The sequence below is a fragment of the Alligator sinensis genome, unplaced genomic scaffold, assembly GCF_000455745.1.
Source record: "Alligator sinensis unplaced genomic scaffold, ASM45574v1 scaffold503_1, whole genome shotgun sequence".
Classification (NCBI taxonomy): domain Eukaryota; kingdom Metazoa; phylum Chordata; order Crocodylia; family Alligatoridae; genus Alligator; species Alligator sinensis.
The window spans coordinates 228,211-233,834 of record NW_005842933.1 but is presented as its reverse complement, the minus strand read 5'-3'; the positions used below and the strand labels follow the sequence as shown (position 1 = coordinate 233,834).

Below are 5,624 nucleotides of genomic sequence, written 5' to 3'. Positions count from 1 at the left end.
GGTCTCCTGAACATGAAGGAAGTGCCATAGAGCTTCAGAATATTTTTATTAGGTCATTCCTTTGATTTGTATAGTCAGGTCTTTATGCAGAACATTGGTACAGGGGTTTGGGTATTTTTTTAAGCTAAAAAAAAATGTATATCATCCTAATTTGCTAGCTAAATTGTTCAGCAGAAGAATGATTGTATTTGTGTCTTTTGGCTTCACCCTATTAATTGGAACAGTAACATCATGATTGTTAACAGACAGCCTTAATTTAACTATCATTTTTACATATCTGCTAAGTGTACCATATCTTTGTTTAGTTTATCATCAGGGAAAACAAGGACTCGTGTATATATAATTTTGCTCTCTTGTATATGAAGTTTAATAATTATGCCACAGAGGATTCTAAATTAATCACAGAAGGAGCAACAGAATTAATAATCTGTTTAGTAAACTCCAGTTTCTTTGCACTTTGACGTTATAAGCATTGTGGTAGTGTTTTAAATGGGCCCAGTGTTTGTTTCTGCTAAAGCCTTACATTGATACACTTTAATGTGTATTCGATTTAGTCCCCTTCTCTCCTCTCAGAAATCAATGCTTGTTTGGGGGGCTTGATCAAAGCTGACAGAAGGAGCAAATTTTTCATTTGCTTCCCAAAATTTCACCAGTTTGCCATAATTCAAAATAATTTAAAAATCTTTCATTCAAGTTAAAACTATGTTTTAAATTAGCTAAGCAGCCCTGTGCAATTTAGATGAAATAAACATGCCAGTCTGAAAAGGCTGTTAGAACTTTTTCAGCCATTTAATCCATACATGGCTGAATACAAAGATATGTTCCACAGAAAGCTACAACCACCACCAGCAGCTGTTAGAAGAGAGCTTGCTCTCTGCTCCTATTGATAACCCTTTGTGGAATGAAGAAAAAGAGCTGAGGGAAGGAGAACTGAATGTCAGACAATAGACATCACTACACACACTGTCTCTGAACTTTCCTCATCTCTGAAGGACAATTAATTATGAAGGCCTTTGGGGTAGGTCGAAGCAAGGGAAAACCTACTGCTGGCCCAGCACTCCAGCCGCTATCTCTGTGTTTGTTAAATGGTTGTGCCTGTTGGGGAACCAGAGTAGCAGCCACCAAAATAGCCAATAGATCATTTAGGGAAAAAAGAGCAAAAGATTTTTTTTATGTGTCTGTCCTTGTATAATTCTATTCTCACTGTGAAATCATCCATACACAAAACACAAGGACAATTTTTTTTAGAAGAGCCACAGGGTAGGTTACAGTCAGAAACGGCCTCTCAGTGGTGTGTTAAAAAGGATGGTCTTTTCACCAAATCATTTCACAGAGGCAAAACAGACAAACACAAAGAGTTGAGACTTTTTCTCCTACATTAAATAGAGTAACTGATAAGGTCAGACATATGATACCTAAAGACATGAATCTGTGAACTCTTGAAGTCAAAGGACTTCTCTGTGCAAAGGAACAATCTTTCAAAGGAAATAGATCATAGAACTCCACTGAATCCCCTTTAAACTTTATGAAGCAGGAGGAGAAAAAGCTCTAAGTAGGGAAGCTTGACAGAAGAGCCTTGAACTATTTTCTGAAGGAAAGATGAGACCCTCCCTAGGCTGCCACAAAACATCTTTTTTTTTCTAAAGGCTCTTCTGAACTTTGATATGTGCCAAGACACCGCTATTGAAAGCTGTATAATTATGTGCTATAGCCACTGTAGAAAATGCTTTGTTCACCTCAACAAAGAACAATAAGCAAAGTAAAGTGACATTACACTGTATCTTTTTCTTTAAGAATGTTGAGAAAGGTCATGGTACATTATAACTAATAAAGCTGTTGAGTAAGGAGGTTTAAAGTTGATCTTGCTGTGCTTAAATGTAACCCAATGACAAAAAGGCAAAGGGAACTAAAAATGTAATGACATTAAAAAAATAGATCATAAATCAATGTGCCAAGTTCATTATAGTGATGAACACCTTGAATCCAAGGGAGATAAATATAAAAATGAAGTGTAGTTGTGGGTTTTCTGCCTGTGATTTTCTCTCTACCACCTTCAATCCGTAGTCTGCAATTCAACTAAACAAGATACTGATTAATGAACAGCAACTAAAGACTATATGCAGTGCTTGTACATTGTGTAGGCACCATGAGTTTTGTAACTTCATTTATGAGTTAATTTAATCTCTTGTGAAATTCATAAGAAAAGTATAATAATGTATTAAAAAGAATCTCGAGGCTTGTTTTTTTTCTTTCTTTTTTGATGGTTTTAACAAAAAGTCAAAGAGCATTAGTGAAATACTTCAGGAGGTTAGTATCTCTAAGGAAACTCGAGGAAGAAAACCTCCTCAGTGTACACACCAATTTTTCTTTAAAAGGATGGATGGTAATAAGTGTTTCTGACTTCACGTGCTGTTCTCAAATTGCATAATAAGTTTTATATTGCTTTGCTGCAGAAATAAATCCTCTGAATTTTTCTTTAAGAATGTTTTGAAAAAATCATGCTGTGTTAGAAAGAGTAAAGAAATTGAAAGGAGGTTTAAAAGAGAATGGAAGTAAGAGGTAAAACAACAGGTAAAGTCTGTTGTCACTTGCTTCTTTAAACTCATTAGAAATGTACAGGCTGTTCCTAGGGAGCATTTTGCATAGATGAAACATGCAAAAGTGCAAGCCAGAAGTTTGTGAATTAAGGACCTGATTTATCTTCAGAGCACTCTATACTCCTGCTGTGCTAGTTGGGTTAAGAGACTTTAAAGCAGATGTAAATCCTACTATACAGCCCCTATATACTGCAAGAGAACTGTGAAGTGGTCTTAGTATAAATAAAATTTTAAAAAAATCAGGAACTAGGTTTTTTATTTATTTTTTGATGCACAGCAATTGTGAGTTCAAGAAAAGTCATCTTGAGCAGCTAGTGAAGAATATAAACTCCTAAAATGAGAATATTACTTGCCACCATTTTCAAAGTCAAAATGAGGTTGTCTTAATTTTGAGGTCTTCTGTGGGAGACATTTTAAACAGACTTTATTGTCAGTATGGACAGTTAGAACTTTCTGAAGACATAACCCATTTAATGTGCATCCAGGTAGGCACCCATAAATGGAAGCACCCAAAAATCACTAGTCACTTTTGAAAAAATTGGCTACTGGCTTCTCTCTGAATTGTTCAGGTAATGCATACATTTATGTTATATTATTTGGATTTTTTTACACACTCCCATTAAGTTCAGTGGGATTAACTTGCAGTGTCTTATGGTAACCAATGTCTAAGACTTCCCCATGATCCTGGTCTTAATTAGGGTTTTCCCCACCTACACAACTTTTTTCCATGTAACATAATGTAAACCTCTTAAATTGTGTTCCTTTCAGATTTCATATAGTGCTTCTGTGAAAATAATAAAAGCTTAGCAAATGCTTCACCACTGTGGTCAATCAGGATAGCTCAGCCTGTGAAGCTGGGTGAATTTCTGTGAAACAACAGGCAAAAACAGTTAATGCAATAGCTTGCTTTCTTGTTTGTTTGTTCAAAAAGCACAGGAGTGTTGAAGAGATAAGTAGGTGGAAGAGTAGCAACCAGAATATCTAAAGCAAAGAGTGAATCTACTGAGATTTCAGACTTGGGAAAGAGTCTCATAGCTCCCAAAGGGAATGAGAATGCAGAGCCCTAGGGAGGCTATAATATCTCCCATTCATGGGAATAATGATAATTAAAAAATTACACGAGTGAATATGAAAGAAACAGGAGTGTGAGCCACAGAGTGGCTAACTTCTTTGGCCTATTTTGAATCAAATCATACTTCTTTTTTTTTTTTTTTTTTTAATGAATGATTTTGTAACTTCCCTCGCCTAAGAACGCCCCGCTGTGCTTGTAACACTGAGCTTTGGTGAACTTAGAGGTACTAAATATGATGGGGAGGTATGTGATTTTGTTCTTAAATATGCTAGAAAAATTACTACAGATAACTGTATACGTATTTTATTTATTACACCTACTACTCAAATGCTATGGAAATACCATCTATAAGGTAGATATCAAGTTGCCCAGCAAGCTGTTATCTCTTTCTGTTCTTCTAGGACAGAACCTGTGACAGGGACGTTGTGTTTTAAAGAACAAGGATAAAATGCTTTTCATTTGTAGGGGAAAGAGCGGAAGAAAGCAACAAAACAGTCCTAAGTAAAACAAATATGAATTTTCCCACCTTTACTGAAGAAATCATTTTACTACTTTTCACTACGACTGAATTTTTCCACACAGCTATACTTAATGCAGATTCTGTTTCAACTGCCCTTACAGGACAAAACAGAAATACAGAAACAAAATCATGTACCAAAAAGTCATATTCTGCTGGAGGTATATTTGTCTCTGGCTCTGAGCCACAAGGCTACAATGGCAAAGCTTAAATGATAGGACGTGGAGCTTGTTAAGCATCTTACTTGACTTTGCTAAAAGGTATCAGTTCCACCACACTATGAAAGATATGTAGTATCAGAGTTTCCTGAGCAAATCTGTGGCACGGCCTGCAATGGACCAAATTTACATTTTAGCTTTATCACTCCTTCCTAATAGTCAATTTAAGGGTATTGAAGTATGTGCATGAATTTCACTCACTGGCAGATAAAGGAGCAGGGTTTAGGTAAAGCAGTATAGGTGATTTAAGCGAAACAGCACATCAGACCTTAATCACATCGGAAGATCAGCAAAGCAGCACTGAAGTATGAGAGGAAGGAACTTTGATGATGCTAAATATGGCAAATGCTCAGTTTGCTAAATCCCTTTGGATCCAATTTCAACATTACAGTACTTGTCATTTTTGCTTTCCAGCTAATAAGGAGAGGGTGGACACTTATCAGGTAAGGTTATATGACTACACTAAAAACTGTACCTTACAGTTTAATTATCTGCTTATAGCTTGGTCTTCAGTGTGACAAACAAGATCTTAAGTCAAGAAATCAGGATGTAGGAAATCCTTGGTAGACTATATACTACTGTCTTTTAATCTGTTGGAGATACACCATGAAGAAAGATTTTGTGAAAAACAAGCTGCAAATCATACATAACAGGTTTTCCTTCTATGTTTTGGGAAAGGAACATATGAAAAGACTCTCAAGCCATCTCCTGCTTAATTATGAAGTCCCTTTCCTGAGATCTAGACTTTAAAACAAGAGATTTTAATCACTAGAAGTCTGCAGCATCAAAAACTGATGGTGCTACATTGATGATATACATATTCAAAACTACCTGAAAATATTTTATCTTGCTCTACATTTCTCAAAAAAGTTGTTTGTGTCCATTAAAGCAACTCATTTACATTAATTTTGTGCCAAAACTTGAGAATTTCAGAAAGTTGAAACTAAGCTATTGTAAAACAATACAACTTGCTGTGTTCTCCGGCATGATAATAAAAGTTTGAGAAATTGTATAAATATTATCAGAAGAAACTTAGTGACCCTTCATCTCACTGCTCCCATGTGCTTTTCCTTTCCTATGATTTTTGTTATTTGATTGTACATTTTGAGGGGCAAATACTGTTTTTGTTATGAGCATGACATTGGATAGCGGCGGCTTCTAAATGCTACTAAATACAAATACAAATAAAATAACCAGATGTGTGTTTCATATATAACCTT

At 35.6% G+C, this 5,624-nt stretch overlaps 1 protein-coding gene across 18 annotated transcripts in view; it reads right to left on the bottom strand.

The window, feature by feature from the left end:
* The window catches only part of PROX1 (prospero homeobox 1), a 56,843-nt gene that overhangs the window by 21,310 nt on the left and 29,909 nt on the right, over positions 1 to 5,624 (bottom strand). The window lies entirely within an intron of this gene.